The sequence below is a fragment of the Primulina tabacum genome, chromosome 18, assembly GCF_025594145.1.
Source record: "Primulina tabacum isolate GXHZ01 chromosome 18, ASM2559414v2, whole genome shotgun sequence".
Lineage (NCBI taxonomy): Eukaryota > Viridiplantae > Streptophyta > Magnoliopsida > Lamiales > Gesneriaceae > Primulina > Primulina tabacum.
The window spans coordinates 15,959,372-15,986,562 of record NC_134567.1 but is presented as its reverse complement, the minus strand read 5'-3'; the positions used below and the strand labels follow the sequence as shown (position 1 = coordinate 15,986,562).

General features: G+C 40.0%; 1 long non-coding RNA gene across 1 annotated transcript; it reads right to left on the bottom strand.

The window, feature by feature from the left end:
• Positions 1 to 11,972: 11,972 nt before the first annotated feature.
• LOC142532986 (uncharacterized) lies at positions 11,973 to 15,328 on the bottom strand. Its single transcript, XR_012816648.1, has 5 exons — positions 15,120 to 15,328; positions 14,884 to 14,955; positions 14,540 to 14,665; positions 12,569 to 12,737; positions 11,973 to 12,466 (listed from the first exon to the last, which is right to left on the bottom strand). It is a non-coding gene; the product is annotated as an uncharacterized LOC142532986 (long non-coding RNA).
• Between the last annotated feature and the right edge of the window lie 11,863 nt (positions 15,329 to 27,191).

Sequence of the window (27,191 nt, the reverse complement as noted above, 5' to 3'; positions counted from 1 at the left end):
CTTATTTTTTACTTCATCAACATTGATATGCCAAAGTAAAATATAATAAAAAAATACAGTGAAGCCTGTGTTTTTAAACATCCGATGTAAAATATATTATTTTACTTCGCTTGTGTTATTACTGAAGTTATTGGTAATGTATTACTTCGTAGTTTATTATTGCCGAAGTAACGCCTGTCGAAGTAAAATCCGATTTTTCTACTAGTGTTTCTACCAAGACTGCGGCATATTAATCTTGTTCCATTGCATAGACCAAGTTCGGGCGCAACATTTCTCAACAGCATTATAGGACTTCTTACTTTCAATATGATTTTATGTGGTGGCAAACCACTTGGACAAAGGAAATTCAAAAATTCTTCTTGAAAGAGGTTGTGATTGTCGTTTTCTACACTATCCCAAGAGGTATACTCTTTTTCCTCTCCAAGAAACTTGATAATGAGCATTTGATTAATATTGTCGACATCAACATTTTTTGTTGTGATGATGGCTCTATCAACCATATATTTTTCATCGTTAACATGATTTATCATATTAGGAAAAACAGAATCAATCAACATCTGAATTGATTGTTCTCCTTCCCATGGTATGATAATTGAATATGTTAATTTTATGAAATCACGATTCATAGTATGCTGCAATCCATCACCTATGCGCAATAGAAATTGCGAGAAGTCAATATCTTGAGCAGATCTCATATTTTGCTGAAGGTGTATTATCTTTACGCAATGCCAGAATGTTGACCTTGAAATACTTGCAGCAATTTGTTCTGCCTTGGACCCTCGTTTAACAACCGGTAACACTTGTCAAAAATCACCACCAAAAACCATTGTCTTCCCTCCAAACGCTATTTGATTTTCCATAATATCTTGGAAACTCTTACTGACGGATTCAAAAGCATAGCGCTTTGCCATTGGAGTCTCATCCCATACTATAGTTGATGCACGCCTGATTAGATCTGCAAGTTCTGATTGTTTTTTTATTTGGCACAATGTTGATGTTGTTGGTCTAAGTGGAATTAGAAAACGTTAATGTGCAGTTCTTCCACCTTGCAACAATGTTGCAGAGATTCCAGATGTTGCTACCGCAATTATAATTTTACCCATTTTTCTCAAATGTCCCAAGATTGAGCGGTATAAAAAAGTCTTACCAGTATCTCCTGGACCATCAATGAAGAAAAGTTTTGATTGGTTATGCATAATACTTTCTATGATGGTGTTAAACGCAATCCTCTGCTGAGCATTCAAACGTTCAATATATCTCAAATTATCATCAGAAATCTGATAAGAAAGCTCATCCTCAATTATTCTTGGTAGTGTTGTGTCTTCTAAAAACTCATCACTTATTGATGGCAAATCAAAATCTTCAAGTTTCTTTTTGTACTGATGCAACAACCTTCGTATCTCAAGCAATAACTTATTGATGATTAAGTTATTTGATGAAATTTCTCGACCATAATCTTCACACATGCAAGGATGGAACTCATCCCAGAGTTCTCGAACTGTTGTTGGTTGACAGAACACCAGTATGGATACAAATAACCTTCTAAATGAAGATGACATTTTAACAAAAAGTGCTTCTTCCAGACATTGTTTTATATAATCATCCTGTTGAAGAAGTCCTCTCATTTGAGCAGACTCCTTAAATGTTGAATATGTTACCCCATTCACAGTCATCAGATCTTCAAATGATGTTGGGCCCCTGACATGGTTTAAAAGGATACGAAGATAAAACCTCTCACCTTAAGATGACGACACAACATATACTCTACCAACCACTTTATTGTTGCTTCTTCGACGAATCCATTTTTTTCCAGATTTTATCCATGTGTAATATTGTGGAAATTCTCGATATAAATACTTTCCAGTCAAGTCAGGATCAAAATTTATTTTGAAAAATTCTGTAAGCATAGTCTTCGAGTTGTCATCATCTGCTAGTAGATCACTTACATGTTGTTGGGGGTAAAAATAAACCAAATGTTGGTTTGGTGTATGTAGTTGTAACCTAATGACTGAAGGATATATCCTACTGAACTCAAATGAGAAAATTCGCCAAAATGCTTCAGACGCACAAATCCACCTTCCATTCACGTACTGTTGGATTTCATCACAATTTCGCCCATTTCATAACTCTAGTGCGACCCGATCAGGACCTTTATGGATGTACTTGTATATGTACTTGACAAATTTAATCCCTCCACATACTTCAACAATAATATGACAATCATATTTTAATAAAAGCCATTGATTGTATGGGACAACCCAACCATTATCAATGAAGACATTTTCATTGTTGGTAATTGATACTTGGACACCTTCACGTCTTCGATACAAAGGATATGAATCATTTCCCATAGATGTGTATTTCACAAATGGCTTTGGAAAGTTCTTCTTACATTTACCATTTACCATTGTAATGCCCGAGAATTAATCACTGTTAATTAACGAGTATTGAGTTATAATTCAAGGTGATTATAAAAGGATTAACCAGGGACACGATTTGAGTCGGCGTGAAATGAATTATGTGCGAGGACAGTACCTCTCGCGCACATGCGCGACATGAGATGCGCACACACGCGAAGTGGGCAGAGAGTCTCGCGCATATGCGCGGTGGGTGTGCGCGCATATGCGCGAGCTGTGCAAGCCATGTCCAGAGAGCCTCGCGCATATGCGCGACGTGTATCCGCGCATATGCGCGAGATAACCCGAGAGTTGACATTTTTGAACATTGGTCTCGCGCATATGCGCCGAGTAAGGGCGCGCATATGCGCGAGAATGCCGTGTAGACACGCGCCAGGGCTTATCGCCTCGCGCATATGCGCGGAGGAGGGTCGCGCATATGCGCGAGACGTGTTGCACGTAGAGCGAGCCATTTGCCTTGTTGCATGTAGTGTATATATATATATATTTACAAACGACTTCTTAAGCCTCAGAAAAAGGAAAATCGAAGGAAACCTTACCAAATTATTCTTGGAATCGTAGAGTTGAGATTGTGCAAAATCCGTCCGTCTGATTTTGAATCTAACTTCTGTACTGTGTTCATATCAATGCAGGCTACAACTGGACGTAAGTTTTACTATGTTTTGACATGTTTTGAAATTATGATGTTGTTGGAATTGAATACACGTCATATATGATGTTCTTGACATGGTAGACATCATAGAATCGAAGTCTGATTAAGAAAAACAGACTGATTATGGAATTGTTATGATTTTCTGAAGTTAATTGACTGAGATATGATATCAAAGTTTATCAGTATTGATTATTGGTTGAGGGAATTATTATCTGGTGATGTTGTATTGACCGGGATATCGGGATTATACTGTTATGTCGATGATTTGAATTAAATCCGGATTAATCAGATTCAGTGTTGAATTGAGAATGGAATATTGATATTATGATTCTCAATATGTCGTTTCAGATTTATAGAGACAGTCTTGAGTTCAGAATTGATATTGCTCCAAAACGAGACTACAAACGAAAGGTACAAGTCAATGTGGTATTGGGAGATCGACTTGAGTCGTTTGGACTTGAGTTTTCCTAAATAACATACTTATTATTATGTTCTATTATTTTGATTATTGATGTGATTAAATGCTTGTTCTATGGAGTTATAGGAGCATGCATTAGACGAGTAATCTTGTAACAGAAGTACCTGATAGTGGCGGGATAGCCGCGGGCACATTGCACGATGTCACAAGATAGTGTATTGGTGATAGGACCACAGTCCATGACGGTTAGGTCAGGACACTGGGTGTTCGGTTATATCGACGTGGATAGAAATGGAGTCTTTTCTATTACTGTTGGCCGATATAGGAATACCACATCTGGAAATCGGGATCCCTAGACTAGGATTGAGTCTAGTCTTAGTCGTGGAGTCACGAGCATTGTCGACAGTTTGATATTGATTATGTTTCAGCTTTTGATATATATTGCTGTTATCTATCCATGCTTTTATGTTTACCATATGATTGCATGTTTCGTTGATTTATACTGGGATTATATTCTCACCGGAATTATCCGGCTGTTGTCTTGTTTGTATGTGTACATGACAACAGGTGGGACAGGATTAGGGTCCAGGAGATGAGGAGAAATCGTGATAGAGTGGAGACTTCGGACTTTGATGTATATAGGGTTTTGACACTGGATAATTAGATGTTGAACCTTAGTTTTTACTGGTTAGTGGACTGTACAAGACTTTTACTTTATTTTATACTGAGTTGTATATTAGTTTGATCTCACTACATTCCGCATTAAAAAGAAAAAAAAATTTTATGACCCCAGTTACTTGATTAGCAAATTGATCCTGATGACGATTAAGAATTGATTAGCGTCCGAATCCCCACAACAGGTGGTATCAGAGCGATAGATCCTCTAGATTGAGATAAGAGCTAGTGAGCGGGGTAGATTGAGTTTTCTTCCTTTCTTTTACATGCTAGCAATCTATTATATTCTACTGCTTTATAATGCATGTTTATCTGACTTGATTTGGAAACATGTGTTATTGAGAATGAATCAAAACCGATTCTTGATCAGCAGTAAGATGATCGGAGGAGGACTGAAACAGATTTGTTGTATTTGGTTGCTAACCCTTTTGATAATCAGATATGCCTTCTCGAAGAATACCAGAACAGGGTAGCACTTCGAATCCTCCAATGGATGTCACAGCAACACCTGATGGAAACATTGCTGAAGAGATTTCAGTCGTTCCATCCACCGACTCTGAAAGGTACTAAGACTTCAGTGGATTGTGAGAGTTGGCTAGATGAAATTGAGATGCTGTTTGAGTCCTTGGATTACACTGATGAGCGGAGGGTGAAATTGATAGGACACCGGTTACACGATGTTGCTAAAAACTGGTGGATCACAACAAAACGGGCATTGGAACACCGAGGTACGACTATTACCTGGAATGTGTTTAGAACTGAATTCTATCAGAGGTTCTTTCCAGTGTCTTACAGAAAGGACAAGGGGGCAGAATTTGCAAATTTGAGACAGGGTCAGCTGAACATCGAGGAGTATGTGGCCAAGTTCGCTACCTTGTTGAGATTTGCTCCACATGTGGCTGAAAACGACGAAGCTGTTGCGGATCAGTTCATTAATGGCCTAAATCCTGAAATATTTACATTGGTGAATACGGGGCGACCGAACAATTTTAGTGATGCCTTGAACAGAGCCAAGGGAGCCGAAGCTGGTCTGATGAGACAGAAGGGAGCTTCGTTTGTGCTTCTAGCACCGAGACCACAGCAACCACCTCCCCGGTTTGAGAGTGGAAGTAGAAGTGGTGGAAAGAAAGATTTCCTGAAAACTAGAGGGAAGCAGTTTAAGAGATCTGGAAGCAGTTCATCCAGTTCTAGTGGTTCGAAACAGATCGGTCAGGGCCAGAGTTATACAGGAGTCTACTTGTAACGTCCCAGATTCGACGACTGTCCTCACTGTATCAAGACGAGTCTTTCCAGCGTGCTTATGTCCTCACTCACACGCACCCTAGGAAACTTCCCAGGAGGTCACCCATCCCAAAATTGCCCCAAGTCAAGCACGCTTAACTTTGAAGTTCTTATGTGATGAGCTACCGAAAAGAAGATGCACCTTCGTGATATGAGTAGTACAAATCAAATCTTTTAAGCCCTCTTCAACTGTACAGTCCATTACATTGAACAGTCTCGGAATCCCTCTCATTCCCGTGTGGGTTCGGTTCATTCATGTTCCCTTCACCTAGAAGCCTGCCAGGAGCCGCTCATTGTCCGTGCAACTGATGGCACCGGCGATCACCCCCCGCCCTCTTCGGCCCCGGGCCTCACATGCCCACCAGCTTCCGCTTGGTTCGTCCCCGAACCACACCGTACTAAGAGAGAACCTGGCTCTGATACCACTTGTAACGTCCCAGATTCGACGACTGTCCTCACTGTATCAAGACGAGTCTTTCCAGCGTGCTTATGTCCTCACTCACACGCACCCTAGGAAACTTCCCAGGAGGTCACCCATCCCAAAATTGCCCCAAGTCAAGCACGCTTAACTTTGAAGTTCTTATGTGATGAGCTACCGAAAAGAAGATGCACCTTCGTGATATGAGTAGTACAAATCAAATCTTTTAAGCCCTCTTCAACTGTACAGTCCATTACATTGAACAGTCTCGGAATCCCTCTCATTCCCGTGTGGGTTCGGTTCATTCATGTTCCCTTCACCTAGAAGCCTGCCAGGAGCCGCTCATTGTCCGTGCAACTGATGGCACCGGCGATCACCCCCCGCCCTCTTCGGCCCCGGGCCTCACACTACTGCAACACTCTTGGAGGGAAACATGCCACAGAGCAGTACCGAGGAGTGTTTGGCAGTTGTCGTATTTGTAGACAGCAGGGACATTTTGCTAGAGTTTGTCCCCAGAGAGATTCTCAGAGATCACAGGGTGCCGAATCATCTGGATCAGCGGCACAGACTGATAGACGATCAGCTGCTGTTCATTCGTTCCAGTCTGCACCATCTCAGTCACAGCAGAGACCAGGAGGTAGCCTGACAGTGAGCCAGCCTCCTAGACAGCAGGCCCGAGTTTTTGCTTTGACCGAGGAGCAGGCACATGATGCACCTGATGATGTTGTGGCAGGTAACTAGTTTTATTTCTGGTTATCCTGCATACGTATTGATTGATACTGGTGCATCGCATACTTTTATTTTTGAAAGGTTTGCATTGAGTCATGCGTTACCTATTGAGTCATTGTCAGCGGTAGTGTCTGTCTCTTCTCCGTTAGGGACAGGTTTAATATCGGTGAAGTCTGTGAAATCTTGTATACTGCAGTACGATGGGCATACGATTGAGTTAGACTATATTGTGCTTGGTTTATCTGATTTTGATTGTATTATCGGTATCGATATGTTGACCAAGTACCGAGCTACAGTTGATTGTTTCCACAAGATAGTGAGATTAAGACCTGAGATGGCTGAGGAGTGAAAATTTTACGGTAAGGGTTCTCGAGCTAGAATTCCTTTGATATCAGGGATAAATATGACTCGATTATTGCAGAAAGGAGCGGATGGATTCCTGGTATATTCAGTTGATTTACTGAAGTCGAGCCCATCATTGGCGGACTTGCCAGTGGTGTGTGAGTTTGCTGATGTCTTTCCAGATGAGATTCCTGGATTACCTCCGATTCGAGAGATAGACGTCAGCATTGAGTTAATGCCAGGAACAGTTCCGATTTCGAGGGCTCCGTACAAGATGGCACCGATCGAGTTGAAAGAGTTGAAAGAACAGTTGGAAGATTTACTGGCCAAGGGATACATCAGACCGAGTGTTTCGCCTTGGGGTGCTCCAGTATTGTTTGTTCGAAAGAAAGACGATTCTATGAGACTCTGTATCGATTACCGTCAACTGAACAAAGCAACGGTAAAGAATAAATATCCATTGCCTCGTATTGATGATTTATTTGAATAATTGCAGGGTTCTTCGGTGTATTCTAAGATCGATCTGAGATCTGGATACCATCAATGAGAGTCAGGGATTCTGATATCTCGAAAACTGCATTTAGAACCAGGTATGGACACTATGAATTTATTGTCATGCCATTTGGTTTGACGAATGCACCAGCGGTATTCATGGGATTAATGAACCGTATCTTTCAGAAATATCGCGATGATTTTGTGATTATTTTCATCGATGATATCTTGATCTATTCAAAGAATGTGATGGAGCATCTTGAGCATTTAAGAACTGTGTTGCGAATTTTGAGGGCGGAGAGATTGTATGCTAAATTGTCGAAATGCGAGTTCTGGTTGAAACAAGTGGTATTTCTGGGGCATATTATATTCGGAGACGGGATATCCGTTGATCCCAGTGAGGTTGAAGCAGTGATTTCTTGGCCGAGACCGACATCTATACCAGAAATACGCAGCTTTATGGGTTTGGCAGGATATTATCGCCGGTTCATTAAAGATTTTTCGAGTATTGCCAAACCAATTACACAGTTGACACAGAAGAATGCTCCATTTGTTTGGTCTGAGGAATGTGAGACCAGTTTTCTCGAATTGAAGAAGAGATTGACCAGTGCTCCAGTATTGACTATCCCGTCAGGTACTGGTGATTTTGTTGTTTATTGTGATGCATCTCACCTGCGGATTGGGTTGTGTTTTGATGCAGCGGGGGCATGTGATTGCTTATGCCTCGAGACAGCTGAAACCCCAAGAATCTCGTTATCCAATTCATGATCTTGAATTGGCAGCCATTGTCTTTGCTTTAAAGATATGGCGACATTTTCTCTACGGTGAAAAGTTTGAAATCTATTCTGATCATAAAAGTTTGAAATATCTGTTTTCACTGTTTGAATTGAATATGAGTCAAAGAAGATGGCTTGATTTGCTGAAAGATTTCAATTGTGAAATCAAGTACTATCCGGGAAAGTCCAATGCAGCAGCTGATGCACTGAGTCGTAAGGTATGTTCTTTGTCCTTATCGACAATAGGTGTTTCAAATTTGATAGAAGATTGCTGTTTGTCTGGATTAGTATTTGAGACAGATCGGAGACCTATGAGATTATATACTATTCAAGCTGAACCAGACCTAATTTTGAGAATTAAAGCAGCTCAGAAAGTTGATCAGAATATACAGAAGTCAATTGCTATGGTCAGAGCTGGACATCGATCGGAATATCAGGTTCAAAATGGTATTTTTTATGTGAATAATTGTCTTGTTGTGCCGAATGTTTCGGAATTAAGACAGCGAATACTGACAGAAGCACACAACAGTCATTTTAGCATTCATCCTGGTGGCAGGAAAATGTATAATGATTTGAAGACACGGTATTGGTGGAAACAAATGAAATCTGATGTTACTGAATTTGTGGCCAAGTGTCTGAATTGTCAACAGGTGAAGGCTGAAAGAAAGAAACTAGGAGGATTATTACAGAGTTTGTCGATTCCTGAATGCAAATGGGATCACATTTCCATGGATTTTGTGACACAGTTGCCACGATCCTCCCGAGGTTGTGATGCGATTTGGGTTGTGATCGATCGATTGACCAAATCTACATGTTTCATTCCATACAAGATGACGTACCGATATGATCAGATGGCCGATATCTATGTCAAGGAAGTGATTAGATTGCACGGAGTGCCGAAGTCGATTGTTTCAGACCGTGATCCTCGGTTTACTTCGCACTTCTGGCAGAGCCTGCAGCAAGCTCTCGGTACGAAGTTACATCTGAGTACTGCATATCATCCACAGACTGACGGACAGTCAGAGCGTACAATTCAGACATTGGAAGATATGCTGAGAGCTGTAGTGCTTGATTTTAGCACTAATTGGTAAGATGCATTGCCTCTCTGTGAGTTTTCGTACAACAATAGCTATCAAACGAGTATTGAGAAGGCGCCTTTTGAAGCTTTGTACGAAAGAAGTGTCGATCTCCTCTTTATTGGGATGATATCTCTGAAGTTCCTGAGACTGGACCTGATATGATCAGAGATATGACTGAAAAAGTGAAACTGATTCAGAAGAAAATGAAGGCAGCACAGGACAGACAAGCCAAATATGCCAACCTTCGACGACGACCGTTGGTATTTGAGGTAGGAGACCGAGTATTCCTGATGATTTCTCCTTTTAGAGGTGTGGTTAGATATGGAAAGAAAGGGAAATTGTCTCCACGGTACGTTAGTCCATATGAAATTCTCGAAAAGATAGGAGATCGTGCCTATCGACTTGCCTTACCGCCTTCATTATCTGGAATACATGATTTTTTTCATGTATCTATGCTGCGGAAATACCTCCCTGATGATTCTCATGTTATTCAGCCAGACGAGACCGAGCTGGATGAGACATTGAGTTATGTCGAGAAACCAATTCAAATTATCGATCGTAAGAAAAACAACTCAGAACGAAGATTATTCCTCTTGTGAAAGTTCAATGGACTCGTCATGGCATTGAAGAAGCTACTTGGGAAACTGAATCAGATATGAGACAAGAATTCCCAGCATTGTTTCACTGATGTAAATGTTTATTCGGTTTTAATTACATGCCTTCTTAATGATATGATTTGATTATCTGTGATTTCGAGGACGAAATCATATCTTAGGGGGGGAGAAATGTAATGCCCGAGAATTAATCACTGTTAATTAACGAGTATTGAGTTATAATTCAAGGTGATTATAAAAGGATTAATCGGGACACTATTTGAGTCGGCGTGAAATGAATTATGTGCGAGGACAGTACCTCTCGCGCACATGCGCGACATAATATGCGCACACGCGTGAAGTGGGCAGAGAGTCACGCGCATATGCACGGTGGTTGTGCAGCGCATATGCGCGAGCTGTGCAAGCCATGTCCTAGAGAGCCTCGCGCATATGCGCGACGTGTATCTGCTCATATGCGTGAGATAACCCGAGAGTTGACATTTTTGAACATTGGTCTCGCGCATATGCGCTGAGTAAGGGCGCGCATATGCACGAGATGCTGTGTAGACACGCGCCAGGGCTTATCGCCTCGCGCATATGCGCGAGACGTGTTGCACGTAGAGCGAGCCATTTGCCTTGTTGCATGTAATGTGTATATATATATATATACACACGACTTCTTAAGCCTCAGAAAAAGGAAAATCGAAGGAAACCTTACCAAATTATTCTTGGAATCGTAGAGTTGAGATTATGCAAAATCCTTCCGTCTGATTTTGAATCTAACTTCAGGTACTGTGTTCATATCAACGCAGGCTACAACTCGACGTAAGTTTTACTACGTTTTGACATGTTTTGAAATTATGATGTTGTTGGAATTGAATACACGTCATATATGATGTTCTTGACATGGTAGACATCATAGAATCGAAGTCAGATTAAGAAACAGACTGATTATGGAATTGTTATGATTTTCTGAAGTTAATTGACTGAGATATGATATCAAAGTTTATCAGTATTGATTATTGGTTGAGGGAATTATTATCTGGTGATGTCATATTGACCGGGATATCGGGATTATACTGTTATGTCGATGATTTGAATTAAATCCGGATTAATCAGATTCAGTGTTGAATTGAGAATGGAATATTGATATTATGATTCTCAATATGTCGTTTCAGATTTACAGAGACAATCTTGAGTTCAGAATTGATATTGCTCCAAACCGAGACTACAAACGAAAGGTATAAGTCAATGTGGTATTGGGAGATCGACTTGAGTTTCCCTAAATCACATACTTATTATTATGTTCTATTATTTTGATTATTGATGTGATTAAATGCTTGTTCTATGGAGTTATAGGAGCATGCATTAGACGAGTAATCTTGTGACAAAAGTACCTGATAGTGGCGGGATAGCCGTGGGCACATTGCACGATGTCACAAGATAGTGTATTGGTGATAGGACCACAGTCCATGACGGTTATGTCAGGACACTGGGTGTTTGATTATATCGACGTGGATAGAACTGGAGTCTTTTCTATTACTGTTGGTCGATATAGGAATACCACATCTGGAAATCGGGATCCCTAGACTAGGATTGAGTCTAGTCTTAGTCGTGGAGTCACGAGCATTGTCGACAGTTTGATATTGATTATGTTTCAGCTTTTGATATATATTGCTGTTATCTATCCATGCTTTTATATTTACCATATGATTGCATGTTTCGTTGATTTATACTGGGATTATATTCTCACCGGAATTATCCGGCTTTTGTCTTGTTTGTATGTGTACATGACAACAGGTGGGACAGGATCAGGGTCCAGGAGATGTGGAGAAATCGTGATAGAGTGGAGACTTCGGACTTTAACGTATATAGGGTTTTGACACTGGATAATTAGATGTTGAACCTTAGTTTTTACTGGTTTGTAGACTGTACAGGACTTGTACTTTATTTTATACTGAGTTGTATATTAGCTTGATCTCACTACATTCCGCATTAAAAAGAAAAAAAAAATTTATGACTCCAGTTACTTGATTAGCAAATTGATCCCGATGACGATTAAGAATTGATTAGCGTCCGGGTCCCCACAACCATGCATGGACAATTTGGATTGATTGATCCACATGGCCCATGCATCATATGGTGGACAACTGCTTTGTTTAGATTGGGTTCTTCTATTTGTGAAGGTATTTCAGCACGCACAATTGAGTCAAAGTGATCGGGAGTACACAACTTGTCATTATTTTCAAATATGACCAACATATGAACATGGGTAAGCCCTCTTTTTTGATACTTAATGACGTACGAATAAGAGCGGACCTTACCCAAAAGCCCCCTATCCACAATGTCTTTTTTAAGCTCTTCAAATTTTGATTTAAATATCCTTGTAATCAAATCTTGACGGTCTTGAGATGATTGCCCAGGAAGTAGTTGATATTTTATCTCATTCCTATTCGGATTGCATGTCATTGTAAGCATTATATCTGGTTTTCCATATGTTTGTACCAAAGTCATGTCATCTTGATACCGTTGGTACATATTACGTGGGCTTCCACCGAAAGATGATGTCAAAACGATTCTGGTACCAACATTTCCTGTAATGCATTTGGTAGATATGTATAATTTGTGAGTTTTAATAAATGTTGTGAAAAATAATATTATAATAATTAAGTTATCATACCTGCATTAGTTTTAACCTCCATGTAAACAATATTGCAATCCTTGGTAAAGTTCAGAACGTATATCACGTTGATTTGAACGTATCCATCGTAGTCTTTGTGTTTCAATATTTACGTAATTGTCAACTACGTATTGTTGAAGTAGACGGCCTCCTCTAAGTAGCAAAGATGGCGAATTTTCTCGTATCTGAATAAGAATATAATTTACATTATATGAGTATAGGTGTATATGTAAGTTTTAAATTATTTTTAATTAAAAAATGAAGCATAAAGTACTATGTTTTTTCACTAACCTGTAGCATATATGCATAGTAATTTAAGCATGTTAACCGTGTACCATTGATATTTCGGCTATTTATGTCCCCAACCATATGTACCATATGGCAGAAGGAGTGGATATTGCAGAGGATCGTAATAGCCAACTACATCTTGAATGCTGATAAGATTTCCACCGATACCTTGTATAGTATTATCTCGAACGCTCAAAGTTTCTTGAAATTCGTTGTCAACAATTACAGCTGCTACTTGAGATGTTGTTGATAAACTATATTGATGTTCATTAGGTTTTTGTTGCCTGATGATGAGCCTACAGTTAGGTATGTCTTGACATTTGCCAATTTGCCGAAACACGTGCACAAATGGATTGTGTCGATCAAGAATTTTTTGTATCTTAAGCAGTAATTCTCGCCTTAGTTCAGGATTTTCATGAAGTCTGTTGTCTATATCATGATCTGTGTCTACAATCCACATCTTCATGTACCTTGGCCTACAATTCTCATTTGGTAAAAGACTTCCAATCGAGTGATATATTGATCCATGGGCACGAAATGTGTAAATTCCATGTGTACCGGTTGTTAAGGACTCATCTAAGTTGACTCCCATTGATGTAAAAGAGAAAACATGATTGTATGCCCTTATGAACTGCCGAAATTGCCTGCCTTCCTCATTATCCGCAGCATACAACTCTTGCAATTCAATAGGAGAAGGGATATGATCCAAATTTGTATTTCCATTTCTACAGCATAATTGTGATGTTTCGCCATGAATCAATAGAGCTTGGCAATGCATACAAATTCTTGGGTCAGACAATTGCCATCGATAATTTATCCCAATTTCACCTAAATTTTTTGTTAGGTTACGATATCGACGTGAACATGGATATCGTTGTATGTTATTAATGACATTTTGTTCACCGAAGTTAATTCCCGCAATATTGTTCAAATTAATATTCAAACTAACAAATTAAAAAAGAAAAGTTGTTGGAAGATTGAATGAATAAGCTTCCTAGTTTATTTTTAAATCAATTTATGAAACTTTTAATTGATTAAATATGTGTGCATAAAATTTTGAAAATTATATTAAAAATTAAAAATCAATCAACTGGTTGATGGAATTTTATCAAAGTCATTAAATAATATATTGAGAACTTGAGAGGGGAAATTCATGGCAAAAGCAATAAAAAGGATGTTTGTAACAGAATATAAATAGAAAATGTAGTGAAACAATTATTGTAGAAAATTAATACATATTGATCCAACATATTTTGATTCAATTATTTGATTTTAAGCGATTATACGCCGTTATATGTTGCATGAAATACCTACCTTGTTCATTGTCTTCATCATACAATTGTAGCAATACAATTGGAGATGAAATAGCATCTAATTTTGAGCGACAATTTTTGCAGCACAGATTAGGTGTTTCATTATGCAAAAGTTATGGTTGACAATATACACAAATTGTTGGTTTGTACAAATGCCATCAACCATTATGTTGACTATTATGAATTTTTTTCCTAGATTACGATATCGATGTCGATGTAAATGGTGTTTTTGAGCCCTAACAATAGTGTTATTTTCGATATTGGTATATCATGTAGTTATATGTTATTTCAGGTGCCTTATATTATACATAGACGACATAATGCAAAGTCATGAAAAAAAATGGTACATGTTACATCAAAAGGAGTATTTGAATTTAGCAGATTACCTTGCTGATTTAAATCAGTTAGACGTTTACATGTGCTAGTACTCCCTTGCTCAAAATTTAATGTCAGTGTTTGATAAGATAATGTCTGTATACGACACACTTGTCCAACCGTAGCTGCGGTGATTCCTGATATTAAAAATGAATGTTAAACAATTAATTATTTTGTTGTTCAAATTATTAGAAATGGAAAATATTTAAATGATGATGTTAAATTAATAAAATATTATAATTTTATTTATTACATGTGGATGTAGTATCAAATATTGTCTTGCATAGCGTATAATATATTATCTAAAATAAATGTTTAAAATCGTTTGACATCAAACATTGTAAATGAAATATACCATCTTGATTTGAAGAAGTTTCTGTTATTGCATGTGATGTGGTAGTCGTAGCCAAATTGTTGTTGAGGGGAACTGAAAAATATATAAGAGGATATGTTTGTAGTAGAATAAATAAATAAAATTTTGAAATAATAATATAAATAAGAATAGGTGATTGAGTTATATGAAATTAAAAGTACCAAAAATTAAAATAATGACTGATAAATAGGAAGCAATACATATTTTATGTAACATACCATTCAAATGTGTAGTAAAATATTTCAATTATACGTTGGATTCATCAGAATTTGTAGCATGTGCACTTCTATTTATACGTCTTTGGTAGTTTGACCGACGTTGGGCTAGATTTGTTTGTCGTTCAGCTTGTGTCATTAATTGTCTTTGTGCTCGTCGTCGCGTTGTGTTTAATTGATGCCTTTCATTGTCATTGCGATTGGTATGTGTAGAACCCGTAAATTAGACTACGTATAAGCCATGCATAATTCTAGTATTTTAAATTAAAATGATTTTATTGCATGAGTATTTAAATTCTTTCCTTTAAATTTAATTATTTTACGCAGTAGTTTAATTGTTGCCTTTTCAGTTAATTAAGTGAGGTCGGACTAGAGTTGGAGTTTTGAGATAAAATTTAATATTAAGAAAACATTCCCAGAGTTTATTTTGGCTAACTAGTAAGTTAATTTAAGGTAAAAGAATGTTTAAGGAATTATTTAAGCAACTTGAGGTAAGTAGGAAATAAGTTCATTTAGGTTCCATAATTAATGTGTTAATTCACAAAATTATTTAATGGGTAGATAAGACTCTAAAGATTTAAAATACACTAACTAAGCAATATTTTCTCCTTTCATTTTACTCAATTTTCGGCCACCCCCTAGTTGATATAACATTTCTTTGACAATTCACCACCTTTGACTAATTCCTTGTTATTTCTTAGTATGATAACCCTTCATTTTTTTTAATCACCATTTAATTATTAATCCATTATTATCCTAGCCTTGGTTGACATGAAGAATCGGTCCTTTGCACCTCCATTATCCCTCCAAGAATATTTGATATCAAACCATTTCAAATTCAAAAGGGAGCAAGACTTGGTCATGCCATTTGAATCCCTTTTATATTGCAACTCCCCTCCAACTCTCCTAACCATTATTCCCCCTCCTCACCACCAAAATTCAGAGAGAATTGAGAGAAAAAAATCGTGAGAAAACCTTAGAAAAAAAAAACAAGAGAGAAATTGAGTAGAAGCAAGAACAAGAAAATCACTCCGTCTCCTGCGCGCCGCGTCGTCGTTTCGTTTGGTTTTCTTTCAAAACGAACCAATGCATGTATATGTTTTTATTTACTCTTCAATCAAGCCATATTAATATTTTAAAACATCATACTCATGATTTTTTTGAAGCAAAAACCGAAATACATAAGAAGCATTTTTCGAAAATCATGTGCAGAATTTTACGGTCACTTCATTGCTTTACGGTTTTGGGTATTGTTTGATGGCTTCAGGTGGTTGGCTCGTGTCCAGCCTCCCAAGGCTGCATCTATACATGTACTAGGACATGTTAGGATCATATTGGTCCAATATTTCAATCCCATGCATACTGGAAATCGGATATGACAGCAACTCCCTCCTAGTGTCACTTGTGGTTCGATTTTGTCACCTAGCTGTCAAGGGGAGAGTTTCTGATCTTGGCTGCCCTAAGGGCCTATAGCCATTGTTAGAAAACCCCCTATCATGTCTAAGACGTGACCAAGTTGCCCTTTTGAGGCTTGGTCCATGGTGGAATCGGTTTTCAAATCAAAACAAGAACAGCCCCTTCGATCCCCATTTCATTTCTGCATGTGTCCCTCGGTTTTTGGTGGTTTGGAGTGGACCTTGGTTGGGCTCTGTCCCATAGCCCTGGTTCACACCATACCCCATGATGTCTAGATCAAGCCATGGTCAACCATATGGCCACTGGTATGATGCATGATAGCAACAAAACAAAATTTCAGAAACATCACCGTACAAAATTTTAAGTTCTCGGTTGAAGCTTGGTGTTGTCCTGGGTGTTGGATTGGATTTTGTTTGATCTAGGGCCCTTAGACATGGTTCAAGCCACACCTTAGGATGTTGGGAAGAGGCTCTGGTCGGTGGTTCAAGCCCCAATGACCAATAGTCTTGCAAACGAAGCGATGTAAGTACAGGTGCGGTTGCTGGAATTTCTGGACAGCAACTTGCTGCTTTGGTTGAGAGGCTCGTTCGAGTTCTTGGTTGGCTTTTAGCCTATGGCCTTGGACTGGACAGTGCCTCTTCAAGTTAGGAAAATCATGTTTTTGGCCGTTTGTGATTCGGTTAAGTTTAGAGGTCGTACGAGAAATTACGGTGCGATGTGCCATATTGACTCTCGAAAGAGCATTTCATGTTTTGGCCTCCATTCACCAAAATTTCGGCTCTTACCATTTTAGGAGCATTATTTCATCATTTTAAATGTATTTTAACCATGACTAAATGATGGTTTGGTGTTGGTTCGGGTTGGCACGGAGTTATGATTAAATACGAAGTCGTTGGGCGTAATTGTCTCGTTTTTGGATCCAATTACAAAGTTTGGTCAAGAAAATCATTTGCATATTTTTTTATGTTAAATTTAGGTCGCAGCGAGCCTGGGAACGATCCAATCTATGTGGTAAAATAATACAAGATATTTAATTATGCCATTTAATTATATTACGTGCATAAAAATATAAAATGTTCATTTTTGAGATTTATGCGATATTGCTTGTGGCCATTTCACTATCATGGGATCATTACTTCACCCGGTGGTCACTTACCTGTTCAGTTAAGTTCCACTCAGTATACTGTGGCATTAGTCTGATCAAACGATCATTACTTCACCCGGTGGTCACTTACCGATCAGTTCAGTTCAGTTCAGTGCAGGGGCCTACGACATAATCTCAACAGAAATTATTACATGCTATTTCATTACAGGGCTCTATTGAGCAAGCATTTCACTTATGATATTTAGTCAGTTATGCACGTATTATAATTGCTCATGATAAGTTATTTTCACGTTATGCCTCATGACATGATATTTTTACTCTCATGGAATTTCATTGTATTACTTACTCATTATTTACGGTATATATGCATGCTGAGTCTTTAGACTCACTAGACTTGATTGTTGTAGGTATTGATGTGGTCGGGACCGAGGGCGGGGACCAGTGAGATAGCTTGGGTCGGCAGTAGTGGAACCCTAGGACCTCATTTACAGCATTCACCATTTTTATGCTCAAACATTTTTATCAGTTGTTGGATTACTTTAACTTGTTATTTTGCGAACAATAATTTCTTCCGCTGCTATTTTGAACATTTAACTTGATTTATCAGTTTATTTTATGAATAAGGCATTTTAATTACTTTAAAAAGAAAATTTTAAATTTTTCCGCAAATTTTCAAACACGAATTTTCGGGCCATTATACCTCGTATCAGAGCAATGGTTCTGTAAATGGTTGTACTACTACTGACCACGAGAAGCTCATGGAAGTCACGTCTTCGGTCTGTAAGTTTTACATTTACGCATTTTAGTTAAAGCATGAAATATTCGGACAGCATGTTTTCATGAAATATTTTACGTCCAGATTTTTATTGTTCAGTATATAAATTTAAATAAATTATCGAATTATGCATGTTAGTTACGTATGGGTTATGTATTAAACAGTATGCCCCCTAGACGCATTCTTGAGCGCACTAGAGAGGATGAGCCTCGCCAGGAGGATGGCATGAACCAGAGGCAGGAGAGGGACTTACCACCTCCACCTCCACCTGACTTGAATGCCCAGATGCTAGCTGGGATGACTCAGTTCTTCGCACAGTTAGCGGGGAACCATGCTATGGCAGCCAGGCCGACAGGGCCCGAGGCTACTTATGAGAGATTCATGAAGATGCGTCCTAAGGAGTTTTAAGGGACGACGGACCCCATGATTGCCGAGGGTTGGATCAAGTCCCTCGAGGTTATCTTCGAGTTCATGGAGCTTGGAGATGCGGACCGAGTTCGTTGTGCCACCTATTTATTCGGAGGAGATACCCGCTTATGGTGGGAAGGAGCATCAGTAGCTTTGAACTTGGCTACACTGAGTTGGACGCGCTTCACGGAGGTATTCTACTCCAAATATTTTACTGATGAGGTGCGTTCCAGGTTGACCAGGGAGTTCATGACCCTGAGGCAAGGTGATCTGACTGCTACGGAGTTCGTCCGTAAGTTTGAGAGGGATTGCCACTTTGTGCCCCCGATCGCCAGTGATGCTGGAGCCAAACTGAGACATTTTATGGATGGTCTGCAGCCGATCTTGCGCCGCGATGTTAGAGTGGCAGGCCCTACTACTTTTGAAGTCGCGGTTTCCAGAGCTCTTGCTGCAGAGCAAGATCAGATCGATATTGAGAGGGACCGCCAGGGTATGCGACCAGTCCCAGTACCACACCACCCTCCTCCTCCTCAGCAGCAGCATCAGAACAAGAGGCCTTTCCATGGCCCACCCAAGAACAGAGGACAGAGGCTGCAGCATCAGGGACGTGCAGTCCCAAGGACCTTTGATCACCCAGTTTTCCCCAAGTGCTCACGCCGCCATCCTGGAGCATATATGTATGGTTCAGGGAAGTGTTATAAGTGTGGTATACTTCTGCAGTGCCCTCAGAGGAATCTGCCTACCCAAAGCAGAGTTTTTGCTCTCCATGCACGGAGACGAACCCAGAGACCATGCTTATGACAGGTACCTTTAAGCTTTAAGTTTACATTTGGGATTTAGTGTTTTGGGTTAAGATTTTTTAACATAGAATTGCAGTAGGATTGCATGCTCTACTCAGTATTATTTTGGGAATTTAAGTTAGAAAAATTTTGACCTTTGCATGTCTATAAGTTAGTTCTTGTGATTATTGGGTTCAACTTAGAGTTCCGATCTTTCAGGGAGAATTTTTATATCTGATTCCGCTACGAAGGCCTTGATAGATTCAGGGGCCACTCACTCATTTATTTCGGAGGTCTTTGCTAATTTCCTCAAGGTCAAGACCGTTGGGCTAGATGTAGCCTATTCAGTAGTATTGCCTTCTGGTGAGGAGATGGCAGCTACCAATGTGGTCCGAGACATAGATCTTGAGCTCCATGGCAACCTTGTTTATGTGGATCTAATCGTGTTGCCGATGCCGGAGTTTGACATCATCCTAGGGATGGACTGACTATTGCGGAACAGAGTTTTGATTGACTTCCAGTGGAGATCTGTTCTAGTCCGACCGCCTGGAATGACGCAATTCTTATTCGAGCCGGACAGGTACTTTCCCTTACCGCGCATTATTCCTTATGTCAAGGCTAGGAAGCTCATGCGTAGAGGGTGTCGGGCGTTTTAAGCAACTTTTATATCTGTCTCCGAGGCACCCAGTCAGTCAGCCGCAGATGTTTCGATTGTTAGAGACTTCTTAGACGTTTTTCCTGAGGACGTCTCTGGTATGCCACCCGAGAGAGAGGTGGAGTTTTCTATTGAGCTTATGCCAGGTACGGCTCCGATATCCAAAGCACCGTACAGACTAGCACCGACAGAGATGGCAGAGCTTAAGAAGCAGATTCAGGAACTTCTAGACAAGGAGTTCATTTCGCCCGAGTTTTTCACCATGGGGCGCGCCAGTCTTATTTGTGAAGAAGAAGGATGGCTGTATGAGGCTTTGCATTGACTACCGGGAGTTGAACAGGGTTACAGTGAAGAACAAATACCCACTTCCGAGGATTGAGGATTTGTTTGACCAGTTGCACGGAGCTTCGATATTCTCCAAGATAGATCTGCGTTCCGGTTATCACCAGTTGAGGGTGAAAGATGCCGATGTTTCCAAGACTACTTTTAGGACTCGTTATGGCCACTATAAGTTCCTTGTGATGCCGTTCGGTCTGACGAATGCGCCAGCGATCTTCATGGATCTCATGAATCGCGTATTTCAGCCGTATCTTGATCAATTTGTGATAGTATTCATAAACGACATTCTCGTCTACTCCAAGAATCAAGAGGATCACAGCAGACATCTGACCACAGTGTTGCAGACCTTGCAGAAGCTTAAGTTATTCGCAAAGTTCAGTAAGTGCGGATTCTGGTTAGAGAAGATGGCATTCTTAGGCCATATTGTTTCCAGCAGCGATATTGAGATAGACCCAGCGAAAGTTGCAGTAGTCAGAGATTGGGTTGTGCCGCAGAATGCATCAGAGATCCGCAGTTTTCTTGGGCTAGCAGGATATTATCGGAAGTTCATTAAGGGATTCTCCTCTATTGCTGTTCCACTCACATCATTGACCAAGAAGAATGTGAAATTTGTGTGGAGCGATGAATGTCACAAGAGCTTCGATACTTTGAAGCAAGCTCTTGTCTCAGCACCAGTTTTGGCCATGCCGTCACGGCCCGGAGATTTTGTGTTGTATACCGATGCATCGAAGCTCGGTTTAGGCACAGTGTTTATGCAGCATGGGAAGGTGATAGCATATGCTTCTCGACAGCTAAAAACTCATGAGAAGGTTTGCTCAAGCCTCTTCCTATTCCCGAGTGGAAGTGGGAGAATGTTACCATGGACTTTGTGACCGGATTGCCGAAGTCAGTCAGAGGGTCAAATGCTATCTGGGTGATTGTAGATCGTCTTACCAAATCAGCGCACTTATTGCCTATTTAGACGACTTTCACCATGATTCAGTATGTAGAGTTGTATATCCGGGAGATAGTCCGACTTCATGGTATTCCAGTTTCTATCTTATCTGACAGAGACCCCAGATTCACTTCCTCATTTGGGAAGAGTTTGCATTCGACTATGGGTACGAAGTTGTTGTTTAGCACAGCTTTCCACCCTCAGACAGATGGGTACTCAGAGCGAGTTAATCAGATCTTGGAGGATCTTCTCCGTGCTTGTGTTATTGACTTCTCAGGGAGTTGGGAGTCAAACTTGCCATTAGTAGAGTTCACCTATAACAACAGTTTCCAGTCGACTATAGGTATGGCACCGTATGAAGCACTGTATGGCCGTAAGTGTAGATCTCCTGTTCATTGGGATGAAGTAGGAGAGAGAGCAGAGTTGGGTCCAGAGATTATTCAGCAAGTTGCCGATGTAGTAGTCAAGATCCGTGATAGGATGAGGACTGCTCAGAGTCGACAGAAGAGTTATGCAGATCAGAGGAGGAGAGATCCAGAGTTTGCCGTTGGCGACCATGTTTTCGTGAAGGTAACACCTATGAAGGGTGTCATGCGATTTGGGAAGAAAGGAAAGCTCAGTCCGAGATTCATTGGACCATTTTAGATCCTCGACAGAGTTGGCACTCTAGCTTATCGTGTGGCTCTTCCGCCGAATCTGGCCGGAGTACACAATGTGTTCCACGTCTCTATGCTGAGAAAGTATATGGCGAATCCTTCGCATATCTTGAACTTTGAGCCGTTGCAGCTTACTCCGAACCTGTCTTATGAGGAGAGACCAGTGCAGATCTTAGACAGGCAGGAGAAGAAGCTTCGGAACAAGCTGGTGAAGCGAGTGAAAGTCAAATGGCTCAACCATTCAGAGGATGAAGCTACATGGGAGTCTGAGCCAGAGATGAGGAGTCGTTACCCCGAGCTATTTAGTAAGTTTTAATTTCGAGGACGAAATTTCTTTTAAGGGGGGAGAGTTGTAGAACCTGTAAATTAGACTACGTATAAGCCATGCATAATTCTAGTATTTTAAATTAAAATAATTTTATTGCATGAGTATTTAAATTCTTTCCTTTAAATTTAATTATTTTACGCAGTAGTTTAATTGTTGCATTTTCAGTTAATTAAGTGAGGCCGGACTGGAGTTGGAGTTTTGAGATAAAATTTAATATTAAGAAAACATTCCCAGAGTTTATTTTAGCTAACTAGTAAGTTAATTTAATGTAAAAGAATGTTTAAGGAATTATTTAAGCAACTTGAGGTAAGTAGGAAATAAGTTCATTTAGGTTCCATAATTAATGTGTTAATTCACAAAATTATTTAATGGGTAGATAAGACTCTAAATATTTAAAATACACTAACTAAGCAATATTTTCCCCTTTTATTTTACTCAATTTTCGGCCACCCCCTAGTTGATATAACATATCTTTGACAAATCACCACCTTTGACTAATTCCTTGTTATTTCTTAGTATGATAACCCTTCATTTTTTTTAATCACCATTTAATTATTAATCCATCATTATCCTAGCCTTGGTTGACATGAAGAATCGGTCCTTTGCACCTCCATTATCCCTCCAAGAATATTTGATATCAAACCATTTCAAATTCAAAAGGGAGCAAGACTTGGTCATGCCATTTTGAATCCCTTTTATATTGCAACTCCCCTCCAACTCTCCTAACCATTATTCCCCCTCCTCAACACCAAAATTCAGAGAGAATTGAGAGAAAAAAATCATGAGAAAGCCTTAGAAAAAAAAAACAAGAGAGAAATTGAGTAGAAGCAAGAACAAGAAAATCACTCCGTCTCCTGCGCGCCGCGTCGTCGTTTCGTTTGTTTTCTTTCAAAACGAACCAAGGCATGTATATTTTTTTATTTACTCTTCAATCAAGCCATATTAATATTTTAAAACATCATACTCATGATTTTTTTGAAGCAAAAACCGAAATACATAAGAAGCATTTTTCGAAAATCATGTGCAGAATTTTACGGTCACTTCATTGCTTTACGGTTTTGGGTATTGTTTGATGGTTTCAGGTGGTTGGCTCGTGTCAAGCCTCCCAAGGCTGCATCTATACATGTACTAGGACATAATAGGATCATATTGGTCCAATATTTCAATCCCATGCATACTGGAAATCGGATATGACAGCAACTCCCTCCTAGTGTCACTTGTGGTTCGATTTTGTCACCTTGCTGTCAAGGGGAGAGTTTCTGATCTTGGCTGCCCTAAGGGCCTATAGCCATTGTTAGAAAACCCCCCTATCATGTCTAAGACGTGACCAAGTTGCCCTTTTGAGGCATGGTCCATGGTGGAATCGGTTTTCAAATCAAAACAAGAACAGCCCCTTCGATCCCCATTTCATTTCTGCATGTGTCCCTCGGTTTTTGGTGGTTTGGAGTGGACCTTGGTTGGCCTCTGTCCCATAGCCCTGGTTCACACCATACCCCATGATGTCTAGATCAATCCATGGTCAACCATATGGCCACTGGTATGATGCATGATAGCAACAAAACAAAATTTCAGAAACATCACCGTACAGAATTTTGAGTTCTCGGTTGAAGCTTGGTGTTGTCCTGGGTGTTGGATTGGATTTTGTTTGGCCTAGGGCCCTTAGCCATGGTTCAAGCCACACCTTAGGATGTTGGGAAGAGGCTCTGGTCGGTGGTTCAAGCCCCAATGACCAATAGTCTTGCCAACGAGGCGATGTAAGTACAGGTGCGGTTGCTGGAATTTCTGGACAGCAACTTACTGCTTTGGTTGAGAGGCTCGTTCGAGTTCTTGGTTGGCTTTTAGCCTATGGCCTTGGACTGGACAGTGCCTCTTCAAGTTAGAAAAATCATGTTTTTGGCCGTTTGTGATTCGGTTAAGTTTAGAGGTCGTACGAGAAATTACGGTGCGATGTGCCATATTGACTCTCGAAAGAGCATTTCATGTTTTGGCCTCCATTCACCAAAATTTCGGCTCTTACCATTTTAAGAGCATTATTTCTTCATTTTAAGTGTATTTTAATCATGACTAAATCAGGGTTCGGTGTTGGTTGTGAAGGGCCTAAAACTCCTTTCTTGAAAATTTGCGGAAAATTAAAAATTTTCTTTTTAAAAGAACTTAAATGGCCTCATTCATAAAATCACTGGTGAATCAAGTTCAATATTTCAAAATATTGCAGCGAAAGAAAATTAAAGTTTTGCCAACAACAACGATTTAAAAATATCCAACGACTGATAAAATTGTTTGCGGAAAAAAAATAACAACCGCTGCTCTGAGGTCCTCGGGTGCCACTACTGCCGACCTAAGCTGGCTCACTGGTCCCCGCCCTCGGCCCTGGCCTCATCAGTACCTACAACAATCAAGTCTAGTGAGCCTAAAGACTCAGCATGCATATATCACAGGTAACGAGTAAAAATCTGAATTAAAATATGCATGAGTTAACATATCCTGTCCTGAGGCATACTGAAAATAATCTGTACTGAGCAATTATAATACGTGCATAATTGAACTGGAAATCACTGTAAAAATATTTGCTCCTTGGAGCCTGTACTGAAATATCTGGTAAAATTTTTTGTTGAGATTATGTTTTACGCCTGTGGCCACTGCACTAAGCTGAACTGATCGGTAACTGGCTACCGGGGAGGCTGAAACTGAACTGAGCTGGCCGGTCACTGGCGACCGGGTGGTACCATACTGAATTGATCGGTCACTGGCGACCGTATAAAATAACACTCCCACATAGTGAATGAACCACAAGCCATTTCGCATAAATCTCAAAAATAATCATTTTCTATTTAATGCACGTAAAATAATTAACTGGCATAATGAAAATGTCCCGTAATTTTACCAACTGGATTGGATTGGATCGTTCCCAGGCTCGCTGCAACCTAACTATGCCATGAAAATTATGCAATAGCTTAAACTTGACCAACTATGCAATTTACGTTCAAAAGATGCGACTATGACGCCTAATGACTTCGCATTTAATCATGACTCCGAGCCAACCTGAGCCGACACTGAACCGACGTATAGTCATGATTAAAATACGCTGAAAAATCATAAAATAATGTTCCTAAAATGATAGGGTCGAAATCTAGGTGGAATGGAGGCCAAAACACGAAACGCTCTTTCGAGAGTCAATTTGGCACATTGCACCGTAAATTCTCGTACGACCTCAAAAATGATCCAAATGACGAACGGTCAAAAACATGACCTTCCTAACTCAATGAGGCACTGTCCAGTCCAAGGCCATGGGCTAAAAGCCAACCAAGAACTCGAACGAGCCTCTGAACCGACACAGAAACTTGCTGTAATTTCCAGCAGCTGCGCAACTACAAGACTTGCATTGGTTTCGAGACTATCGGCCATTAGGGGAGTGAACCACCGACCAGAGACTCTTACCAACAAACCAAGGAATGATTTGAACCATGGCTAAGGGCCCTAGGCCAGCCACAATCCGCATCACACCATAACTCAACCGAAGGGTCCAACCGAGAGCATCTTGAATGCGTGTGTAGTGTTTATGCTATGATCGATGTCTTGCGTCATTCCAGTGGCCATTTGATTGACCATGGCACGATCTAGACATCTAGGAGCATGATATGAACCGTGGCTAAGGGCCATAAGCCAACCAAGATCCATACCAAGCAACAAAAGAACGAACCAAAAGCTGAACAAATGAAGAAGCCGAAGGGGTATAGGGGCTGTTTTGACGTTTTTATTAAAAACCGATGAACCATGGACCAAGCCACCAAAAGGGCAACTTATTCACGTCTTAGACATGCTAGGGAAGTGATCCAACCATGGCTATAGGCCCTTGGGGCAGCCAAGATCAGATCCTTCCTCCATGACAAGAAACTGAATTTTTCGAACAACATTCTGCACTAATGGGGAGGTTGCTATCATGTGCTCGTTCCAGCATGTATGGAACTGAAACTCACGATCTATCATGGCCCTAACATGTCCTAGTACATGTCTATATGAAGCCTCGAGCCCCTGGAACGATCCATCCCTGAAATCGAAACAAAACATACCAATCGTGAAGCATGGAAGTCGATAAAAATCTGTGCAGAATTTTCTTTCTTGTTTTGCTGAAAATTTCGGTTTTTGAAATGATAAAATCTGATCATGTACTGAAAAATAATTAATAATATGACTTGATTGAGGTTTGAAAGAGATCTAGACATGCCTGGTTTCGTTTCGAAAGAAAACGAACGAAACGACGACGACGCGGCACGGAGGAGGTGGAGCGCTTCTTGTCTACCTTTCTTGCTCTCGATTTCTCTCCCTTATTTTCCTACTGGATTCCCACGGTTCTCAGCTTAAAATTTCACTCAGATTTCGAAAGAAAATAGAGGGGGAAAAATGGTTAGGAAGGTGAGGAGAAAGGGTGCAAGATATAAGGAATGAATCAAGACTAAGTCCACTCTCCTTTGAAATTTGAATTGTTGTTTGATATCAAGTCTACTTGGGGATGAGGTGGCCGAATATTAGCTTGTTTTCTAGTCTAGGATATGTCCATTAATTAATTAAATTGTGCTCCCAAAAATCCTAGAATTATCCTACTAATTACATGCAAAGAATTGGTCAAAGTTGATGAGTTGGAAAATGAATCTTCTAGCAACTAAGGGTGGCCGAAAAATG